This window comes from Onychomys torridus, chromosome 6, assembly GCF_903995425.1.
Source record: "Onychomys torridus chromosome 6, mOncTor1.1, whole genome shotgun sequence".
NCBI classification, from domain to species: Eukaryota; Metazoa; Chordata; class Mammalia; order Rodentia; family Cricetidae; genus Onychomys; species Onychomys torridus.
This window is the reverse complement of record NC_050448.1, coordinates 117,909,075-117,934,011: the sequence shown is the minus strand read 5'-3', so window position 1 is coordinate 117,934,011 and position 24,937 is coordinate 117,909,075. Positions and strand designations below refer to the sequence as shown.

The window sequence follows — 24,937 nt, the reverse complement described above, 5'->3', positions numbered from 1 at the left end:
GGAAAAAGTAGTTATGTTTGTTGCATATAGTGCCATAGCAGGACTCTGGTGGCCAATGTTTAATTGTGTCACTTACAGAGTGACAATGCCTGGATTGAAAATGCCTGAGTACATTTGCTCATTTGTCCTCAAAGATGAGATGATTGGCACAATACAATCAGGGACATGTATAAGCCCGATAAAACTTAACATTTGTGAACTGAAGATTCTAAGAAGAAGCCAAACTGAATCTTCCTAAGAATGACGGTAACTGACCATAACTTTAGTGATTATTGTCAGTTTGGGCATGCTAAGGGGAAAAGCCTAGTTAGAATCTGCAATGGCCCCTTTTAAGTAGCCATTTATTGTTTATTGTTCACCTCTGTGTGTGAGATCTAACATTCTTGTGAGAATTAGATATGCCCTTTTGGAATTTATGAACAGATGCTCTGACTTCCACCAGCCCCAAATCTAAGAATGTTCTCTGATAGCATGAGAAGGTCTACAGTAGGGATTTCTCCACATTGCTACAACCTGCTCACCTAATGTTTCCAGGGAGTGTATTAAATGTATCTCCATTCATGACTTTCTTCATTTTGTTGCTGTAGAAACTCCATGAAATTGTTGGCACATTGGAACATGGAATGTGGGGTAACCTTGTGGTGGTATTCTGTTCCCCAAAATATTGTGCACTCTAATAAACTTATCTGGGGTCAGAGAACAGAACAGCCACAATATCAAACATAGAGGATAGGCAGTGGTAGCACATGCCTTTAATCCTAGCATTCCAGAGTCAGAGATCTACCTGGATCTCTGTGTGTTCAAGGATACAGCCAAGCGTGGTGACTCACATCTTTAATCCCAGAAAGTGAGCCTGTAATCCCAGGGAGTGATGGCAGAAAGCAGAAAGGTATATAAGGTGTGAGGACCGGAACTAGAAGCATTTGGCTGGTTAAGCTTTCCAGCTTTGGAGCAACAGTTCAGCTGAGAGCCATTCTGGATGAAAACTCAGAGGTTTCCAGTCTGAGGGAACAGGATGAACTGAGGAACTGGCAAGGTAAGGTAGCTGTGGCTTGCTTTGCTTCTCTGATCTTCCAGTATTCACCCCAATAACTGGCCTCAAGTTTGATTTTATTAATAAGACTCTTTAAGATTCATGCTACACAACCTAAATTTGTGTTCCCTAGTTATGATCATCATTCAAGCCAAGGTGGGCTTTTTGGTGATGCAAGTGGCTTTAAGCTACCCACTCACTGGTTCACTAGCCTAAACGTGGAAGGGACCATTTCTCTGATATGTCTTCTCACCTTTTAAAAAGGTGAGTTAGTGTTTGTTCATATCTTTCTATTGAAAGTCACAGAACACAACTGGCTCCGGTACAGGTGTCCAAGAACCAGTGATGAACTGCGGGGAGTGGTGGCATGGTCCCTATAATGGATGCTGAGACAGGCGACTGAGGCTGATCTGTGACATAAAGCAGCCTCAACCTTGTTATAGCTCCTTTTCTCGATGTGGCATAGATGCTGCAGTGGTCACACGCTCCCTGTGAGAGAGGATGGGATGTGCAACCAAAAGCAAGACATCTGAAAGTCAAAGTTACCTTGAGGAAAATCCCAGCAGTGCCGCTCTCCTCCTCTGTCTGCTACATAATGGTTGGCCTCTTTGATGGATTGGGTTCGTCCCAAGTGTGTAGGGATGTCCCTAAAAAGAGATGAACTAAAATACACTGCAACTGCCAAGAGTACCACACAAGACGTGGGTTTGTAAACAATCTTTGGCAGTGGTAGCTGTGTGGTCTTTGTTGTTTCTATTGAAAAATAATGCAACCATAGTTATCTTGAGACAAACCCGGTGGATTTTCACAGGTGACTTTAGCCAGGGCCATCCTGCTGCCTGGCAGAATGATGTTCTTCCTGCCAAGACAATTGGAAATGCTCCTTCAGCTAAATTCCACTTTGTTCGACTTTATACTTTCTAAGAATGTTTAGCAGAGCTTTTATAGTGTCAAGTTACTAGCCCCAATATCAGTAGAAATAAAATCTCTTTGATTTTCAAGGCCTATTTGGGTACCCTATTCCTTTTTGTTGGTGGGGTGGTGCCAGGGACTTTTGCAGCCCAGGCTGGCCTCAGAGTTGCTTTATAGCCAAGGTGGACTTTGAACTGTGATCCTCCTGCATGCCTTTCAGTGGGTTTCTTACTTCAAAAGAGCCTCCTGAGAAATCCAGTGACTCCAGACACAGAATGAAGAAGGGGATGAGGTTCCCAAGGATCCATGAGCAGGAAGATGGAAGACTCAAGCCTGCAGCTACTTTGCCTGGCCTGCTGACAGGAACAGGTTTGAATGGTTTCTTTTGGAGGTCCACTATCTCAGTCTTATCAGATAGGTGCCAGTGGATCAGCAGCAGCCTAATGAAATGACCTCTCATGGAATGGGAGCTATGAACATCATTCTGGAGCAATAAACCCGGAGCTGTAAACCTGGTTCTGGAGGCCATGGAGCATCCCAGACTTGTGAATCTAAGAAAAACTCTGATCACAGGCTAATGTGAAGGTCCGTGTCCCTTTCTTCCTCACAGACAGTCTCTGTTTATTTTTTACTTGTCAAATTCCTTTTAATACTAACTTCTCCTGAAGTTTGAAATAAACATGTTCAGGGAAAAGTCAGTGCATTTCAGCTACTTTGCCTATTGAGATATGCAGCAGAAAATGAGGATAAAACATACATACATAACTCGGTAAACATAATAAAAATAACAATAAATTAAAAAATATCTAAAGATTTGCCAGAAACAGGAGAAAGTGAGCCTGATAAAAAACCAGCTGCAGTGACCTGCGCTTCTAATCTCTGCATTTTGGAGGCAGAGGCAGGAGACTCTGAAATTATAGGTCATCCTTGGCTATATAGTGAATTCAAGGCCAACCTGGGCTACATGATATTTTGTCTCAAAAAGGCAGTGGTGGGGATGGAGGAGTGGGGGGATGGAGGTAGGGTGAAGCAAAGACAGTACACTAAAAATAAGTTTAAATGACTTTAAAGAAACTGTGGGACAAGTGATAACAAAATGTTAATGAAGTATAGAAGAGTTTTATTATAACTACAATTATAATAAAAATCATTTTATTAAGCATGGAAACATAATATGTATGTACTAGGTATATCAGTCATATATAGTTTTATTTAAATTTAGTTTTACAATTATTTTAAGTGTATGGGTATTTTGCCTGCATGCTTATCTGTATACCACACACATGCCTGTGGAGACAAGAAAAGGTCATTGGATTTTCTGGAACTGGAGTTACAGCTCATAGTTAGCTGCCTTGCAGTTGCTGGAAGTTGAACCCAAGTCCTCTGTAAGAGCAGCCAGTGAGCTTGAACACTAAGGCATCTCTCCAGCCCATGGTATGTAATTTTAAATTTGTGAAAATTAGCAAACAGTACCTTACACAGGAAATTTGTTATCTCTTCTTCTATACTTCAAAGACTATTTGATGAAAAAATATGATTTTGTTTCATAACCGGGGTCACTCCATATTATAGTGAGCCCTGTTCTGCATGGTGTTGCTAAGTGAATAAAAATGTGATAGAGATTTAAAATTTGATAGTCATGTGGATGTCTTCTCCAAAGACATGCACATTTGCGGAGACTTCAAGAAAGAACCAACCTCATCAAGTTCAGGTAAGAAATCTTCAGATGCACAAATTGCTGTAATAAGAAGAATGTGGTGGCACCTCAGTGACCAAAAGACCCAGATCATTCTTAATTTCTAAATCAAATGGAATTTGTCACCATGCTGAAGATTCTGACAATGAGGGGAAAGAAAAGACTCTGTCCAATTTGAGATTCTGGCTTCCACACTGTTGTCTAATCCCAGAGCATCATGGGATCAGCACACACCCTGTAAATCTCTCTATTCCAATTTTCTTTAAGGAGCAACTAAGAAAGGAAGAAAGAGCATGGAGACAAATACGGACATCTTCATACCACTATTGGGACTAGCTTCAGGGACTGAGGCAGGACTGTGCTTGCCCTCTGACAATTGGGTATTGTTATAAAAATATGAAAATTGTCTGAGGCTAGATATTTTATACAGAAAGAAGAGTCACTTAGCTGTTATCACTGGGACCTAGAAATCCAAGCGTGGGTAGTTAGTTTGGTGTCTGCTGGTTGTATTTTGCTTATATTACATGGCACTTGCCATCATGTCAAGAAGACCATTAGTGATCAAGAGAGGGGTCACATGGTGAGATAGGGAGAAAAAAAAACAAGTTTTCTTTAGGAATCTCACTCATGAGGGAGATGCCCCACAAGAGCCACAAAACACTGCCTCAAGGCAAGTTTGATCTGTCTTTCAAACCTTATCACACACATCCCCATTCCATAGCTCTACACTTGTAAGTTCCCCGCCTTTAAATGTCACCACACTGAGGCCAAACTCATAATATATGACTTTGAAGTACACTCCTACCACATCCAAAGCAGCATCCTCTGTGGAGATTCACGGTTGTAGTCAAGAAGGGCTGACCTCGGCATGGAATGTAAGAATCTATCAGAAATGAATCTGTCAATGAGGCATTCACAGTTTTCAAAGCTATTCACACAGTATACAGCCAGGAAGCATGGTGAGGAGTTCTTGACACAGCTCAGGAGTCAGGAGTGCGTCCATGAAGATTCCTTAGATGTTATAATTTGATGCCTGATAAAGTCTGCCTCTGCGTTTATTCCTATGGACCCATGGGGCCATGATTATCATGGAATTTAAGATATGTGATCCATGAAGAGACATCATAAGCATTGAGCCTGGCACATCTGTAAGAAAAAGGGCTCCACCACCTGACTGCACTGAGCCTAAGAACCAGGCACTGTTGGCAGTCACACTGTCCCCTCTCTTACTGCACCTCTCTAGAAGAATATGCACTTCCCACTGTTAGTCTGCTGTTGTTGTGGGGTGTCCACCAGAGAAGACTACTTGGACATGGGTTTAAGCCAGTAGGAAGTCTTCATTAACCGTCTGCTGCTGGTGACTGCAATGGGTGTTCTGGATGCCAGTGTAGCACCAAACCTTTTTCATGGTGAGACATTAATTCCCAAATCCATATTCTGGGTTGACATACTTCAGATAACAAGAACAGTTAATCAGAATCAGAACTACAGATTCCAAAAAGCAAGGTTAGTACATTTAGAGACTTTTCCTAGAACTTATGGACTTTGATGGATTAGCTCTTTGTTTATAATTGATGAGTGGTGCTGTCTGTGTGCTGAGTTTATCAGCCTGAATGGGGCTTCCATCATGGAGTCAGTTGTGCTAAGGTCTGGGGGCTCGTTCAAGGCCCCAATGGTCTTAGTGAATGAGTCAAATCATGGACTCATCTTGCTTTTGAGAACTGTAGTTGGTCCTGAGAATCTTTAAGTTTACTGAACTGATCCATAATTGGCCATATACTTTAAGATGCAGAGCCTGGCCATACACCATTCAGAATGAGCACGAGAGGTCCAGCCAGTGCTGAGAGCAGAGTAGTTAGCTGGGGGATGAAGAGAACAGAGACTGGCATCAATTATTTGATTCATTTCTTTGTCTCCATTGCTTTTTGTAGTTTTTCCAACCATGGTGAGATTTTTTTTCTAATTATTCCCCATGAGTTAGCATAGAAGCTACTTCTGTTTCTCTGGAGGCATCAGACTCATGAGGATCAGAGGTTCCAGGTTTCTTCACAGGCAGGAGAGGAGTGTTCCAGATGACTGGCAGGGCACCAGGATGGCTAGCCAGGCAATGTGAACTGCATTTCCCCTTTAGGTTTCTGGGAATTGGGCATTGTTTCTGCATCTCATCCTCAGAGAAGGGACAGTGGCTTTCAGCTTATGCAAAAGGACCTGTCCCAATCAGTTCTCTGTTCTTACACTACAAGAACACTCACAGGACCAACCTACCTGGGCTCACAGGGCTCGAAGAAGAGACTGACCCAACAACCAGGGAGCCTGCATGGCACTGACCTAGGCTCCCTGCATGGATGTTACAGTTGTGAGTCTCTATGTGAAACTCCTAACAGTGATTAAACTCCTTATGAGCTGCATCCATCAATGGGGACATATTTATGTCTTTACAGTTTTCTAACTTTTATAACTTTTTTTCTCATATCTGGGACCAAGGAAAGAAATCTTCTTAGCAGCTCACTGTTGAATCCCTATAAACAGTCCTAGTGAAAATTATTTAAAATCTCTTTGGTCAGTGTGGACAGAAGGGAGAAGCTGTTATGTCCAGGCTGCCTTGTCAGGCAGGGATCTCCTTGTCCACCAGCGAGGGCCAGTTATTCTCTTCTTTCTTTTTCCAGAGAATGATGAGTTCTGAGTTATCCAATTATATGAATTACTGTTTGGAAATGTCACAAAAATCACAAAAGATGAAGGAGTCAAACTTCCTTTTTTTCTTCCCTGAGGTTGCTTAGAACAGGCAGTGAACTTGGGGAACTCTTTTCCCCTCCCTGTGTGCATTCCACTTAGATGGCAAGGGACCCTGGGTGAGAGGCTCAGCACATCCCTGTTCCCACACAGGGACCAGCACAACTGGGGACCCTGAGTAGGAGTCAATCCACAAGATCTCTGAAGTGGAGCAGGAGGGGGTGTTTTGTGTTTGTGTGTGTCTCTGGGTGACCTGGAAGAACCAAAAGAGTTTAGGTCCCCAACAGAAGTGGCAAAGGTCTTAAGCCTGGGAGGGAGAGCCTCACACCAGGGAAAGTCACCAATCAATACCAGAAAATGGAACTGATAAAAACACAGAGTAAAGACAACCAGGGGTGAGCACCACATACTTACACACCAGAAAGAGATAGGGTGAATCCAGTGACATCTCACATCGTTCCTGGACACTGGATCAGCAGCTGCATCTGACCTCTCCTATGTGTCCAAACAGAGGCATCACTGTAACAAGACTTAACACAAAGGTGACAGGTCAGGCAACTTTCTAATTTCTTCCCTTTTGGGGTGGAGGTGGTAGACTCTTATGAAGCTTTAGGCAATGACTGATCAAGCAGAATCCTGGGTCCCTGCAACATCTCAGGTTAGGCACCCCCTAGTCTCCTCTCCATTCCAAGGGGCTTTGAGACTGCCAGGGTCCCAAGGTCTAGTCTCTGGGGATCTGTGTAAGATTTCCAGAAATGCTGTGTGATATTCACCGGAGAATACTGCTTGGATGTGGTTTTAATCCAAGAGAAAGTCTCTATTAGCTGTTCAGTGACTATTCTGGTTGTTCAGGATCCAATGTAGCACTGAGCTTTATTCAATGTAAGCTTTTAAGCACAATATCCACATTTTGAGTTGACATACTTTGGTTAACAAGAACAGTTAGCCAGAAGTAGAATTGCAGAAGCCAGAAAGCATTGAGAGACTTTTCCAGAACTACTGACATTCATAGATTAGGTCTCTGTTTTCATTTTGACTGGTTGTGCTGTCTCATGGAGTCAGTTGTGCTAAGTAAGGTCTTGGGGCCTGATACAGTATTTTCAGAAATAAGACCTTAAAATGAATATATCCTTCCTCCTCATTTATGTTATTCCACCCGGTCCCAATCCTGAAAATTATCCCACATATTTTAGATCACATGGAAATGTTTTTAAATAATGAATGGGTTGAAGATCCCTTTGAAGTAAATACTGAAGGATCTGGTTGGGAAGTCCTGACAAACCCTCCCCCTTAGACAGCTCAGGGAAGTCTTTTTACCTTTTTGTTGATTTTTGTCCATGGTCAAAATGGTTTCAGTTTCTCAGTACTGCAACCTACTTCAAAGGTTACATACAGTGCTTATCAACATTTCCTCATCTAGCCAACTCCAGAAAGCCTCACTGTGTTGCAGGAGGAAATGAAAGCCAGTGACAGAGCCCATCTATCTGTGCTGAGCAGCAAGAGCAGGTAAGAAGGGACATTTGCTCTTGTAGGTCTGGGGAGTTCTGATCTGGAACATGGGAATATAAACCTGACTAGGAATGAGAAGGCATTGTTGAGGGTTAATTCACTTTCTTTAGAATTTCCCTGACTAGAAAAGGCTGCACCTGGACATGGCTGGGACACAGCAGCAGATCAACCCTGGGTGGTATTATCATAGCAGCCAGGCTCTAAGGGACATACTGGGCTTGCTTTGAGTTAGAGAACAGCAAATGTGCAGCTTAACCAAGGGTGAGAAACACACTGGGATTGCCTTTGTCTGTGCTCATACTGTCTGCTAATGGGCACAGTTAAATGACCTTGGTCAGGGATGGAGCAGAGCTGTTCCCTTCCCACTCCTACTGAAAGGGCTGCCTGTGGCTGATTTTCATGGGGGGGAACTGAATGATTTTTTGGGTGAACAGCCACAGCCTCAGTGAGGAGATAAGATCTGTTCTAGATCTTAATGTGATTGTTTGGTGTCAAGGAACAGAAACTCTGCTTACCCTACACACCATGTTCTAACTTAGCAAGTGTTTTGGTGTTTCTGTAGAAAACGAATAAAAAAAAGTCATAGATCATACTTTTGAAATACATTGGTGGCTACATGGGGCAGGCAGGTTGTGACAAAATGGGTGGCTACAGGCTTCTGATGAGGCAAGAAATAGCTGTGAAGGCAGCTAAAGACAGCCCAGTAAAGTTTGGCTACAGACTCTGCAACATTCCATCTCTCCACAATCACACACATTCTAATCAATTAGTCAGCCTTGCACTTCACTGTGGCTGTTTTTTGGGAACCTCAGGTCATAGCTGAATCCCAGGGTGAAAGCTGAAGGACAGGGCAGTCACCATCACACATCTGATCTTGGCTTCCAAGTGAATTTCCTCCTTCAGTAGGAAGATTAGGTCATTCCTCATGCCCACTCTCTTCTTAACTTGTAGAATTAACTTGTCCCTTGTAGCATTATGTCTCTCTACTGCAGGGAAGGTCTTTCTGAGAAGAACATCTGTCCTGGAAGACTGAGGACAGTGTCTGCTTACCTTGTCCCATCTCCAGGCTCTCAGGCTGTCGTTCCTGCCTGGTCAGCTCTTAGCTTCTGACTCCCAGTGTTCCTCTTTGCAGTTCTCCTTCGCCCTCTGCCAAATGAGAACTAAACAGAAAACCCAAAGGAGAATGGCAGGAAGTGATTTCTTGATCAGCAACCTCTAATTGTCTTGGCCAGCTCTCTGATTTCATGGTGTTTACATCTCAGCTGCTCTCTGCAGTATTCGGGATGTGCGTTGGCATTCTCACAGCCTCTCTGGATTTAGGCTCATTTACTCTGTAGCTGTTTTTCAGGTCACTGCTCTTGGGCAACCATGTCCTTGGTTGAGTCACTGTCACATATTTTCACATATTTTTCAAAAGACAAACAAACAACAAAAAATGTTATTTTGTTTCACATTGATCATATAATTAATTCTGTTGCTAGATACTCATACCCACAACATGTGTTGCACACAGCACTGTTTCTTTCTTTCTTTCTTTCTTTTTTTTTAAAGATATTTATAACTCTACCTTCTGAGTAAAAAGGATTGATTCTAGTTAATCTTATCTTCTCCTTGTATAGAAAGGGGACAAGCTGGCACAATAGCATCTGGTCTACATTCGAGGACCTGTGTGTCTCATTGAGAACATGAAAGGACAACTGATGCCCAACCAGGAAGCTCTGGGGATCCTGTCTTCTTCCATCAGTCAGCCAGTGGTAGTCATGGGTATTGCAGGCCTCTACTGCACAGGCAAATCTTACCTTATGAACAAATTGGCTGGGAAGAACACAGGTTAGTGCCACCAATACAGCTATGCTGGATTGCCTGTGTGCAAACGTCTTATCTGGTTCCTACATGAGAATATGAAGAATTTAATCTTCTGGTCACAGTTGGCTATGGGGATCCTAGTTGTTGTTGTTGTTGCTTTGTCTGTTTCCTTTTGTTTTTGAGACAAGGTCATGCTATATAGCCCAAGCAGGCCTTTTGTTCTGTATGAAGTCCAGAATGACCCAGAACTCATGATCCTCTTGCCCTGGACTCCTGAGAGCTGCTAACAGGATGCACCACCACGTCTAGTTTCCCTTTGAAAAGCACAAGTGGCTCAATTCATGAATGGAGAAAGGCAGTAATACAGATAATTCAATTTATGTGTTAGCAAACTTTAAGGTAGTGGTAAAATGTTCCTGTAGCAACAGGAAGTTTCTATTGTTCTTTAAGGTTAAAAAAGTCTATCTGTAGTTTATGTGTTGACTTTTTTAGTATTGTAAATTATAAAATATTTTTGTTTATAATTGTTTTAAGTATAGGGTTCTGTGGCATTAAAGAAATGTATGCATCTGTGTATCTCCCCCATCCATCTCTAGAAGTAGCTCATTGTCTATCCCATATCACTATTCTACATGCTATATCTATGAATATGACTGTCATAAAAATATCATGTAAGTGGACAAAATAGGTTTTTTCCCTTGTTATTGGTTCTTTCTCTTAGATGATATGTTCAAGGTTTTTCACTGTGAGAACATGTCAAATTTTCTTCCTTTTCGAGGTTCAGTGGTAATGTATGACTAACATTGCCTTATCTATTCACCTGTAGACAAGACAGCTGAGACTCTGAATGATGCTGACATGAAGATGACCATAGAGACACCTGTCTGCGTCCAGGCTTTTGGGTTTTCTAGGTTGTATTAGTCTCATCACTGATCAAGTGACTGATAGCAGCAATGTAAGGAAAGAGGAATTACTTTGTTCCCAGTTCAGGGGATATCAGTCCACTATGGGAGGGGAGACAGGACTTTGTAGCTATATGTGTAGTGGAATGAGCTTGTGGTTTGTTTCCTGTAGCACAAATCCTAAAGAGTCTTATTAATAAAAACAAACCTGGAGCCAGGTATTGGGTGAATGCTGGAAGATCAGAGAAGCAGAACAAGCCACAGCTACCTCACCTTGCCAATTTCTCAGCTGATCCTGTTGTCTCAGACTGGAAGCCTCTGAGTTCTTATCCAAATGGATCTCAGCTGAACTGCTTTTTGAAAGCCTGAAAGCTTAACCTGCCTAGTTCCTGGTCCTCAAGCCTTATATACCTTTCAGCTTTCTGCCATCACTTCCTGGGATTAATGCTCACTTCTTGGTATTAAAAGCATGAGTCACCATGCTTGGCTGTTTCCAGTGTGGCTTTAAACTCACAGAGATCCAGATGGATCTTTGCCTCCCAAGTGATAGGATCAAAGGCATGTGTGCCACCATTTTCTGGCCTCTATGTTTAGTGGCTGTTCTGTTCTCTGACCCCAGATAAGTTTACTAGGGTGCACAATATTTTGGGGAACACAATATCACCACAGTTTCCATCATGGCTGATCAGGAAGCAGAGAGCCGAAGGCCACAAACAAGGCCAGTGTTATTCATCTTCAAAGGTCTGCCCTTGTCAGCCAAGTCCTACATTCTAATGTTTTCATATGTCTCAATGCAGTGACAGTAACTGGGGACCCACTGTTCAAACACATAAGCCTGTGATGGATTTTTACATTCAAACCATAGCATTCTGCCTTTGGTCCCAAAATCTAGTTGGTCTTACTACAAAAGTCCCCGTCATCTTGGGTTTTAACAGTGTGTAACAGTCCAGTCTCATTTGAGACTCAAGCAACCTTTTAGATGTTAACCTTTGCAAAGAAAAAAAAATTAAATTATGTGCCTGTAATATACAATGTCACAGAATAAACATCCCCATTTGCAGTGTTCGAGGGGACAGGAAGGACAGAACACACCATAGCAAGACTGAACCCAGAAGGACAAACCTAACCCTGTAGCTCCATGTGCAGCATACAAGGCATGGATGTGGTGGCCTGCTTTAGACCACAGCAGCTTGCAGACCCTGCCTCCTGCTTCCTTCTGTTTACAGGACACAAGGGCTCCCTCTAGGGTTAGGTCCACTCATTGACTCCAGCTTTCCTCAGTGGACATCCCAGGCCTGGCATCTCTAACTTCCTGGGTCTCCACTGTTATACTGCAGCTTTACACCACAGCCTCACACAGCAAGCTCAGGAGCTGCATATGAGAGACTGACCTTGATGCACATTTTCTGTGGAACCTTGATGCAAGCCTGGAAGACCATTGCATTCTGCATCTCTGAAAACTGAATTTCTGTTATGTCTCTAACTGTGAGATCAACATGACATTTGGTTTTAGTTCATTCTCCTGACTTGATTGTGCTGATTTTTCAAAAGAGATTTATTTATTTTAATTTTAGTTGTACAAGTATTTTGTCTGTGTATAACCCTGCATGCCTAATAATTCACAAGTATTAGGAACATAAGGTTCCCAGAAACTATATTTATAGACAGTTGTAAGTTGTTATGTAGATTCTGGGAACAGAGTTCTGGTCCTATGCAAGAAGAGCAAGCACACTTAACCAAAGAGCCATCTTCCCTGTTTGATTATGCTAATTTTATTATCACTTTTTGAAGCACTTGTTCCTGCACATCTAATCCCTCCTATCCTCTCTGATTTTCAGGCTTCTCTCTGGGCTCCACAGTGCACTCTCACATCAAGGGGATCGGGATGTGGCATGTCCCTCATCCCCGGAAGTCAGACCACACCCTAGTTCTGCTTGACACAGAGGGCCTGGGGGATGTGGAGAAGGTAAGGATTGAGGACTCAGTGTGCAATTCAGCCCCTCATTTCTGAATATTCTACACTATTCTCTATGGTGTTTTAAAACCTTTTATATATTTGTGTGTGTGTGTGTGTGTGTGTGTGTGTGTGTGTGTGTGTGTGTCTAACATATACCATGATGTATGTGCTACACAACTCCCATATGGAGGTCAGAGTAAACATGTGAGTCACTTCTTTTTTCCATTCTGGGGATCAAACTCAGGCACTAAGGCTTAGCAGCAAGCACTTTTCTACCCATCACGTCTGGTCACTAGATCCAGAGTTTTTTGAAGACTTGTTTGAATTTCATCATAGCACCCTTTTCAATCTACTTACATGACATGAATTCACATTTAGCCAACAGAGATGAGGGAACTAGTCACAAGATTGGGTCACAGAACAGCAGGGTGGTAGTCTGCAGTCCCGAAACACTAACAGGCTAAGAAGCACCAGTGAGAATCATCACAAATGAATCCACGAACCATAGGAACATTTTTAAGGCTAAAATCCCCTCTAATGAAGTGAACATATTTTACCACTGCTGATCTAGAAAGTGACATAGAGCAAAACATACTCCTGATCCGTGTGTGTTCTGACTCCCAGGGTGACAACCAGAATGACTGCTGGATCTTTGCCCTGGCTATACTTCTGAGCAGCACCTTCGTGTACAACAGCATGGGAGCCATCAACCAGCAGGCCCTGGACCAGCTGCAGGATCCTTTCTGAGGTTCAGAACACCACAGTGAGCAGGGTGACCTACCCTCATGAACTAGCTCCATGACTCTGGCTCTTGGTTAACGTAACAGAAAACATAAAAATACCTCAAGTACATGTAGCTACTACAGTGTTTACATTGAGGCTAGGAATAAGATAAATGAAGGTCTGAGGCTAGATATTGGGACAAAGAGGAACTAATTCAGGATTGTAACTCTGGAACTTTGGTTGGTGCTATGGTTGTTTCAAGCCTTTCCTTAATTAGCTGTTCAGCTATGTGACAGAGCTGATAGACAGAATCAGAACAAGATCCTCACTTGACCAGGTTGAGTTGTAGGACTCAGATTAATTTGTGAGCTTCTTCCCAGACTTGGTGTGGGCTCTCAGGGACTTCTCACTCAAGCTGGAATTAAATGGGGAGTCCATCTGCTCAGATGAATACCTAAGAATTCACTGAAGATCCTTCGAGGTGAGAGACCTACAACTGCTAAATGGGCATTTTGAAAAAACTCAGAACTTACATTTTTCTATCTATAGTATTCTTACACAGGAAGTTTCTATTTCCTGTTTTTCACTGTATGTAGGTAGTGGCCAAAGAGACAAAGAACAAAAGCTTAGTCTCCCTCGGCTTTGTATCCATAAATTCTTCTTAAAATAGTAACAGTTACCTGTTAATAATCACAACAAATAGGACAAAAATGTATAATCATACACTCAGTGCTTTAAAACATTTCTCTTTTAATGAATAAGTTAGTAATAGTCCACTTTATTAAATTAAGTACGGTGAAGCAATTAGTGTGTCTTATCAAGTTGCATGCCCAGTGTAAGCAGACTAATCCAAAATTCAAGCCAATAGCAAAGAAAACTTAAGCCAAACCTATCAGAGGCAAATTAATTTAGAGTCATGTTTTTTACATGTCCCATCTTTGGCCCTCTCTGAAAAAGCAGTTTATCTCTAAAGTTACAAATCTCTTTGTTGAACTTTACTGCCTAGGAGCAAGTATGACCTTAGTAAAAAGCTAAACCATAGGAATAGATGTAGTTATAATCAGTGATTGTAAGTTTTCTTTTGTTTGGGGTTTTCTGGTTGTTTTTATTTTAAGAAAAAAATCTGAGGAATTCTAAACTATGACTTCCTGTCCTTTTTAAATATTTTCTTTTCATTTTTACATCAAAGATCAAGCTAGCAACAAAGTGAGACAAATTCATTAAGAAGATTCTACAGGCATCCTCAGATCGCCGCTCACCTCTGCTTCAGGATGTTTTTAGTCCATTAGAAGAAGATGTAAAGCAGGGGCTTTATTTTAAACCAGGGGGATACCATCTTTTTATCCAGAAGAAACAGGAGTTGAAGAAAAAGTACTGTGAGGAACCTGGGAAGGGAGTGCAGGTAACAACGGTTAAGTGTGTGTGTTCTTGGAAGATTGTGACCTCCTTCAGACTACAGAGTGACCTCAAGCATCACTGTGAGGCGGTCCTACTGTTTGCATTCTAGGAATATGCTCCTTCAACATCACACATATGAACATTATCATACTGGACATGTCCTGCTTACTCTCTATAGACAGTGTACTCATGTAACAATTGATTCCACACTGACCAATCACATTAACCATCAGAATGACTGTCACCCTGTGTTTCAGCTAGATTCTCTGTATTGCAAAGGACACAATTATAGCCCCTGAAACAAAGCCTATAATTATCAGTTTAGGTCTCAAACTAGCTTTAAAAGACCACTGGGTCTAAGTATCACCCATGTCTCTCTGTCCACCACTCTTCACCAGCCCCACACCTCCCTCCCTTTCTCATTCCCTCAGATCGTTTTGTTCTGTACTAGGGCTACAGCAAACTTGCCTGATCTACAACCACAGCACCATTAACTCCAGTTAGAGCCTTCAGCCTAAAAAGACAGTATTGGTTTTCCAAAATGGGCCCCAATTAAAAGATAATCATTTTTTTCTTTTTTATTAAGAGATTTTCTATTCATTTTACATATCAACCACAGATTTCCCCTGTACTCCCTCCTCCCACCCCCAACCTTTGCCCTCAACCCACTCCCCATTCCCATCTCCTCCAAGGCAAGGTCTCTTATGGGGAGTCAGCAGAGCCTGGTACATTCAGTTGTGGCAGGTCCAAGCTCTTCCTCCCTGCACCAAGGCTGCACAGAGTGTCTCACCATAGACACTAGGTTCTTAAAAGCCAGCTGGAGAGATGGCTCAGCCATTAAAGGTTAGGCTTACAACCAAAAATATAAAAGATATTCTTTAATGGGGTCCAGCTGGGACTCTGTGCCTGTTCCTGTAACTGGGAATCAGTACCAGGAAGCATCACTAGAGGAAAGGTGGGTGGGGAGACAGGCGCAAAAGCGGTCAGCCAATCCTGCTGTTAACCTCATTTTCTCTGAACTTGAAGGTTGAAGAAGCTCTGCAGAAGTTTTTGCAGTCCAAGGAGGATGTGACCAGGCTCTGACAAAAAAGGAAAAAAAGATTGAAGGTGGGGCACATTTTAAGGGACTAATGTCCTTCAAAGCTGTGGAATATTTAAATTACTTATAAGCCCTAAACCAGAGCTAAAAGAACAAAGTTGTGTCCCACTGGCTGGTATCAGACACGGTAGTACTGGTAGTACTATGACATCAGCAGTGACAAGGAAGCGTGTGAGGAAGAGGAGAGGAGCATGTGATGACTTACACCTTCCTCCTTGCTTTCCTTCCCAGAGGAACGTGTGAAGGCTGAAGCTGCCCAGGCTGCAGCAAAGTTACTAGAGGAAAGGCAAAAGAAAGATGATCAGCTGATGAAAGAGAAAGAGATGTTTTACCAGGAGCAACTGAAAAATTTGACTGAGAAGATGGAGAAGGCACAGGCCCAACTGAGGGAGGAGCAACAGATGGCCACTGAGCATAAAGTTCAGGTATTTGAACTGCATTACCATCTGTGTTGTCTTCATTAAAATATATTTTAAAATGTGTGTGTGTGTGTGTGTGTGTGTGTGTGTATGTGTGTGTTTGCATGTGTGCATATGTATTTGCATATGTGCTTGTAGTAAGTATGGAGGCCCTTAAGAGGGAGTCAGATCCCCTGGATCTGGAGTTATAAGTGCTTGTGAGCCTCCTGATTTGGATGCTTGCAACTTGATTCCAGGTTGTACACATTCTTTCCTGCTGAGCCATGCTGTGGATATCGCTCTGTGTAAATAAAGTTCTGATTGGCCAGTGGCCAGGCAGGAAGTATAGGCGGGACAAGAGAGAAGAGAATTCTGGGAAGTAGAAGGCTGGGGAGAGACACCGCCAGCCGCTGCCATGGAAAGCAACATGTAAAGACACTGGTAAGCCACAAGCCATGTGGCAAAGTATAGACTAACAGAAATGGGTTAATTTAAGAGAAAAGAAGTAGATAACAAGCAGCCTGCCACAGCCATACAGTTTGTAAACAATGTAAGTTTTTGTGTGCTTTCTTGGTTGGGTCTGAGCGACTGTGGGACTGGCGAGTGAGAGAGATTAGTCCTGACTGGGCCAGGCAGGAAAACTCCAACTACAGAGCCATCTATCCAGCCTCCTGTTCTCTCCATTTCTGTTCATCATGAAATGTAATGAAGCCTAAAGGCTGACTAAGCCTGCTCTCTTATGCTCCTTACTCCTAAATACCTGTTTGATAGTTTGCTGCCTACGTCTGGGGATTCAGTTTTCAATGTGTAATGGTGTCACACTAAGTCCCTTAGTAATACACCTGTTTATTTAGGACAGCCATGCTCTTTGCATCTTATCTTTATTTCTTTCTCAAGACTCTCTGAAACTAGAACTATGTCCATATTCCATAGAAGAAAAGACACAGGTTCACAAAGTTTAAAACATATACCATGTTAGTGCTTTGGATGGAGGAGGATCAAAAGTCAAAGTCGTCCTCAGCTTTATACGGAATTTAAAACCAACCAGTACAATAACCCTTGTCCCAAATAAACAAACAAACATACAAATAAACAAGTAATCACTATTTAAAAGACACATGCAGTAGATTAAGCTGTTTTTCCCATAGTGGAATCCACAATGGTAGTTTTTCTGTCTTACCTGGCATGAGTTTATTACTATGAGAGTGTTTATGAGGAGAGAAATTAACTCTCACAACTATGTAATAGTCTGGCTGTCCCTCTTTTCCCCTATACTTTCCTTTCAATTTGTGTACATTAAGAGTTTGATGTAGAAATTCATTATCTTCAGTCTGGGATGCTGATTTTCTTACCTATCACCTGACACCCCTGCTCCCAATTTCTGGATGCTCACACGAAATTTCTTCTCCCCCACCACTCTTTCATCCTCTCCTTCTCTGTATGAGTGCCTATGTGTATTTGTGCTTGTTCATGTGTGCACATAGATGTGAAAGACAGAAATCCACTTCCAATCTTCCTCCATCACTCCACACCATATTTTTTCAGAAAGGGTCTCTCACTGAACCTCAACTTCACTGATGGGGCTAGCCTGGCTGGCCAGTGCCTTTCAGGCATCTGTCTAGATCTGCCTCCCCAGCCTGGTATTACAGACAGTGCTGCACCTAAATCTCCCATGGGTGCTTGGGATTCCAGCTCAGGTCCTCACGCTTATGCAGCAGGCGTGTTACTGACTCATCCTCACCCTCATCCCCAACCCTAGACTAAATATCTTAGACTAAGATTCAGAGCCTTCATCAGATTTTCAGAATTCATTCCTGTGGTGCATGTTGACATAAGGAGTGAGTAGGTGTATGTATTAATGTCTATAAAGCTAAAATTTGGAGTCAAACATATGATTAAGATTATGTACAGAGGTCATAGACAACTAATGAAGAAAAATGTCAATTCTGGTAGCTTAGGTTCATAAATTGAATTGCTCTTTAGCTAAAGGAAACTGCAAAAGAAATGATCACAACTGCCCAAGAAAAAGCATAGTTTGGGGGAGGGGGATAAAAATCCAAAAGTGAAATATTAAAGCAAACCTTTAAATACTAAAATTGACTCATGAATAAAAACAGGTTAAAATTATAATAAAATTAGGGTTAGTGAAATTTTTAAGAAATTAAATAAAGAAAAATAATTGTTATGGAAACTGTGTAGAACATAGGGATCAACTCAGTGCAATGATTCATTGTCTCCACTTGTCACTTTTTAGGAACAGGAACGACTACTAAATGAGATATTTCAGCATGAGAACAAAATCCTTCAAGATGAGATAAAGGATCTCCAGGAAAGGGAAAACACATGCAAATGGGTGGTAAGATAAAGGCAGAAAGAGTTGCCATCCTGCCACTCAAAGCAGAATTGGACAGGGAGTAAATTTGGAACAAGAGTCAATTCAGTTGAATAAAATTGGGCCTTGCATCAGAAACCTTCTCCCCCATTTCCTTTGCTTAGCTAAAAACCTTAAGATTACATCCCTAAAGCTAGCCCCCAAGGTCTATGTCCTTATTTGGCCACCTTTTCCTCCTAATACTGACTTCTGAAGTTCAGCTATCAAAATATATAGGTCCAACAATCTAAAGCCCACTTTGGCTCACCTAATTTATATACCCAATCAAAATTGAATACCTCATCATAACATGAGGTTTCCCTCTTACCTTTATAAATTCCATTTGCCCATGGGCCATGTCTGACTCCTCTTAATCCAGAAGCAGTCCTTTTCATCATCCTTACCCAATAAATATCCATGTCCCTCTCCATTGATCTTTTTCCCCTCTCCCTACTTCCTTCCCCTTCTCTCTATCTCTATCTCCTGACTTTGTCTCTTATTCCCTGCCCTTTGTCGCTTAGGAGCAAATAACTCTTAGTACCAAGAACTTGGATTTGTGGTATCCTGAGCCTACTTCAAGGTCCCTACAATACGATCACATAACTCTTACTGAGCACTCAGTCTCTGTGAAGGTGATTCAGACCCTCTTTCTATAGTTAGTACTTCCTAGGGTGGTGATACAGCAGTAACAAAGGTGTGTGCCTCACATTGGCAAGGTGCCAGTGGGCACTAAAATACATCTAGGAATGTGTATCAGCCATTCATATCAGTAGAAAGGAAAAAAATGTGACCCAAAATTCCCAAGGTTAAACACTTGCCTGCCATTCATATACATTCCCTAGGGCTTCACCCACTATAGAGGAAGGCACAGAAGAGAGGAGAGCCTAAAAGAAGAGACAGAGACTCTCCCACATTTCATTACAGAGATCTTCCCAGCCTAGATCAGAAACAGTCTCTCTGAGAAGTTAGGTAAGATCACATGGACCACCACAATCACCTAAGGTAGACAGATTATTTATGATGAACTCTCAGGTAAATACCAACAACAACTGGGAAGTAGGGACTAGATAGATGCCTCAGTAGTTAACAGCACTGGTTTCTCTTCCAGGAGACCTAGGATTGATTCCCAGCATCTATGTGATGGTTTACAACACTCCCTAATTCCAGTTCCAGGGAATCTGATGTCTTCTTCTAACACCCATGGACACCTGACATGGGCATGGTATACATACATACATGCAGGAAAAACACTTTACACATAGAATTGGTTAATTATTTTTAAAAGAATCGATAAGTCCAAGCATGAAGAAAGATAATAAACGAAGATTCACAGAAAACCAAATGCCCTAGAAAGAGAGGGGTGGCTCTTTCTGATTTAGGAAGGAGCTGTTTATTCACTAACACAAGATGTTGTCACATCTCCTTAGTATGTCTTAGCCATATTCCTTGACCAGACAAGCAGAGGGGGAAAATAAAAGATGCAAAATAGGAAGCAAGAGATAGGAAGTGTGAAAACTTACTGAATCCATCCAAACATTGTTTTTGTGATGTGTCTCCTACTCCACAGCATTAGCTGATTCAAAGTCCAACCAGGTATGTAAATCCAGGTAGTGATGTGTATCATCTGGTGGCTGTCACTTTCTTCACTACATGTGATGTCATTTGATGATGCATTTTCCCCTAGAACAGAGGTTCCATCTGACTGGGTCTTGTCAATTTTTTTTCTGTTTTTGTTCACTATAGCACCATTGGAGCCTAAAATGGTTCCTGCCACATAGTGAACGCTACACAAAACTTTAAATATGATGTCATGTAGTTGTGCTTCATCCTGCTGACTCCATTTCTGATGCTTCTCCTCAGTGTCTCCTGCTGGATTACTACACATCACAAGAGGGTTGCAGGAGGTTGATGGAAGTTGATATTCTTGTTCCTCCTCCACTGAAATCCAAACATTTCATCACTATCCAGCCCTGAGAAACTGAGTTGAGTTATGTTACAAACGCTGCTTCAGGACACAAGTGGGCAGGAATCCTGTAGCAGTGACTTGTAGCACTGTAAATGCCAGATGGATATTACACAGTGACAGACAGAGCAAGAATTGCACTGCTCTGAGAATTATTTTATTGTTCATAGGTGCAATGATGGCATTTTCCCCACTTCTTAAGCTTCAGTGTAGAAAATTGTATGTTTTTGCTACAGCTATTTTTCTGCTAATAAATCCCTCCTGATGGAAGCAAATTATTTTGTTACATTCCTGGATTTTGTTGGCTTATACTTTGTCATGGAGTTTTGCATCTTAGTTCATGAAGGATGTTCATCTGTGGATTTCTCTGATTTATACTGTTTTTGACCAATTTTCATATTAATACAATACTGTTCCCTCAGAATGTTTTAGAAAATGCTTTCTCTTGAATTTTCTGAAAGAAACTAGCATTTTTATTATTTCTTCTTTACATGTGCAGTAAGAAAACATTCTGGATGTGGAGAAGTGGTTTTTAGATTTTTTTATACTCTTAGTCTAATTTCTAGAGAGGTTGTAATTCAAGTGACCTCTTTTATCAAAAAGGACTTTGACAGTTAATAATACTGAAAACCAACTTGACAAGATCTCCATTCACCCAGGAGACATACCTCTAGAGAAATATCTGTGAAGAAGTTTCTATATTGGGTTACTGGAGGTAGGAGGGCCTACCCTTATTTTGGACACACAATTCCATGAGCTGGAGTTTCTGACTGAATAAAAGAAGATATAATGGATAAACCCTTCTTTCCTTAAGTTCCTTTGCTGGGTATTTCTTTGTAGCAACCATGGAATTAACAAATATAGTGAGTTTTAGTGTTTTTATGCTTTCTTTGAGAAGTTAGTTGATTTAACTCTATGTGGTAATTCGTAATTAACCACATACAGTTGTCAAAACACTTAGTTCAAAAATGTTCTTTGCTGATCGCATATTGTTTTTATAGTTTTCATTGCACATATTCATTATACATAATGTTGTATCATAGGAGGGTTTTTTATATTTGCATATCATCTATGTTTAACAGACCCCAACCCCGTTGTCTTCTCTTAATACCCACTTCTATTGGCCCCTTTGTTTCCCTAGACATTAGTTCCCTTTGACTCTCTTTGACTTTCATGTCATATATATGTAATAATTTTATGTCTCTATAAGCAGTTAGGAGGTGTATATCAAAGAAAACATGTATTTGTCTTTCTGAGAATGAATTAATTTGCTTAACATGATTACCTCTGGTCACATCCACTCCCAGCAATCAGCATGACTCCATTGTAAATTGCTCTCCATTTATTTTTGAGACTAGGTCTCTCAGAGAATCCAGAGCCCATCTGTTGGCTAGGCTGGCCCATACTAACCCCAGGGATCCTCCTGTCTACCCCTGCCCCGACCTCAGTGCCAGGCTTACAGGTGTGCACCCCATGTCTGGTCTGTCATGTGGGTGCTGGGGTCTGAACTCAGGTCCTCATGTTAGCAGAGCAAGTACTTACTTTAGACAGACAGCCACAACCCTAAGTTCTTAATCCTTTAAGAGAACTCCCCCACTTCCCTTGCACTCTTGGCAGTTGGGATGTAGTCTATATGTACTCCATTGTAGTTACAGTTGGTCAAAATTTGCAAGGTAATCTTTATGAAAACCAACAAGATTTCAAGAACAGCTGCTAATGATAGGAAAAGAGTAGTGTAAGCCTAGTTTATATCCCAACAGCAGTGTGTATGAGCTACAGTCCCCTGTATCCTCATTGCTGCCACTTGCTTCTGCATGGCAGAAGTTCTTTCTGGGGTGTCACTCTGTGCAGGTTTCAGTTTCCAGTTTCTCTTTTCAGGAGCAAGAAGATATTTAAAAAACAATCAGGAAACAGAACAAGCAACAGGACGAAATGAGGAATATCAAGTCAAAAATGAAGAATTCCAATTGTTCTGTTATGTGAAAAGTCTAAGCACACTGGCTTCCTCCCCTGCTTTCTCCGTTCAGTATAGAATCTTACTGATATGCTTCAGACCATCTCACATCAGAACTAAATACAACCAAAAATAATAAAGATGGCAAAATCTATTATCATATAGTTTTAGGACAAGTAAGTATAATTATAGGGTGACACTGTGCCATTACCATAGATCCACAGGAAGTCCTTTGATATTACAACACTGAGGGTACATATACCATGTTTATTAATAGAATTAATTATCAAAAAATACTTGAGAGAATCTTCATAGAAATCATGTAACACTACTGTGAGTAGATTTTCAGTTATGTGGCAGAGATGCACTTAAAATGTCCCCCCACATGCTCATGTGTTTTTGAGAGTTTGTGGAACATTGGGAGATGTTCCTAGCCACAAACATAGATCTGGGAGTGGAGGAGGCTGCAGACTGGTACTCAGCCTGCCCCTTTCACATCTTCTCCTTCCTTGACAAATGAAATGTGAGCCGGCATCTGCTACAAGCTGTCTCAACACCTCCTGCTACCAGCCTTCCCTCCTGTGATAGCCTGTGTGTCCTAAGACCACTGCAGGCCCAGCAAATAAGAAAAGCAGACAATGAGGTTTGGTGTGATTATCTGGTAAGATTTTGAATGAGTTCAAATATAGAACTTATGGTAGAGTTTACTGATATTGTTACCCACATCATTGCAGTAGCCAATGCTCATGACATACTTGGAAAAAAACACTGTAAATAGTGAAATAAAGGTTTATGCAAGAATTTGTAACAACCCTTTTTACCTTGGTCATCTTGGTAACCCTAGGTGACTAAGAATTATTATGTAGAATAGTCTGCCCTCAAATTCACAGAGATCCTCTTGTCTCTGCCTCCCATGTGCTTGGATTAAAGGTTTGTGATACCACATATAGTCAACAGAACTTTTCATGATAGCTAAAAACTGTATGACCCCAAGTAAATCTTTCTGTAAGTTACTTCTAGTCAGATATGTTGTCATCACAATAAGAAATGTAATTAAGTGTGCCTGGGGTCACACCCAGGGAGGCCCATACCTAGGTCCCATGGAGAGAAATGGAGAGAAACTCAAAGCAATACCACTAAAATCAGGAACAAGGCAAGGCTGTCCCCTATCCCCATACTTATTCAATATAGTACTTGAAGTTCTAGCCAGAGCAATAAGACAACATAAGGAGATTAAGGGGATACAAATTGGAAAGGAAGAAGTCAAGCTCTCCCTATTTGCAGATGATATGTTAGTATACATGAGTGACCCCAAAAATTCAACCAAGGAACTGATACAACTAACAAAAACCTTCAGCAACATTGCAGGATACAAGATCAACTCAAAAAAAAAATCAGTAGCCCTCTTATATACAGTAGACAAACAGGCTGAGAAGGAATTCACAGATACATCACCATTTACAAGAGCCACAAATGATATAAAATACCTTAGGATTACTCTAAGAAAGCCTGTGAAGAACCTATATGACAAGAACTTAAAGTCCCTGAAAAAAGAAATTGAAGAAGATGTCAGAAAATGGAAATATCTCCCATGCTCATGGATAGGCAGGATTAACATAGTAAAAATGGCAATCTTACCAAAAGCAATCTACAGATTCAATGCAATCCCCATCAAATTACCAACACAATTCTTCACAGACCTGGAAAGAATAATACTCAATTTCATATGGAAAAACAAAAAACCAAGGATAGCCAAAATAATCCTGTACAATAAAACAACCTCTGGAGGCATCACAATCCCCGACCTCAAGCTCTACTATAGAGCTACCATAATAAAAATAGCTTGGTACTGGCATAAAAACCAACATGTGGACCAATGGAATCGAACTGAAGACCCTGACATCAACCCACACACCTATGAACATACAATTTTTGACAAAGAAGCCAAAAATATACAATGGAAAAAAGAAAGCATCTTCAACAAATGGTGCTGGCATAACTGGATGTTAACGTGTAGAAGGCTGCAAATAGATCCATATCTGTCAACGTGCACAAAACTTAAGTCCAAGTGGATCAAAGACCTCAACATAAATCCAGTTGCTCTGAACCTAATAGAAGAGAAAGTAGGAAGTACACTTGAACGCATTGGCACTGGAGATCACTTTCTAAATATAACACCAGTAGCACAGATACTGAGAGAAACAATCAATCAATGGGACCAGTTAAAACTGAGAAGCTTTTGTAGAGCAAAGGACATGCTCAACAACAGAAAGCATCAGCCTAAAGAATAAGAAAAGGTCTTCATCAACCCCACATCTGACAGAGGGCTGATATCCAGAACATACAAAGAAGTCAATAAATTAGACATCAAAATGCCCAACAGTCCAATTAAGAAATGGGCTTTAGAACTAAACAGAGAATTCTCAACAGAGGAAGTTCAAATGGCTGAAAGATATTTAAGGAATTGCTCAACATCCCTAATT

At 41.3% G+C, this 24,937-nt stretch overlaps 1 pseudogene; it reads left to right on the top strand.

Moving 5' to 3' along the window:
* Positions 1-8,523: 8,523 nt before the first annotated feature.
* Positions 8,524-20,511, top strand: LOC118586271 (annotated as a pseudogene).
* The last annotated feature ends 4,426 nt before the right edge of the window (positions 20,512-24,937 follow it).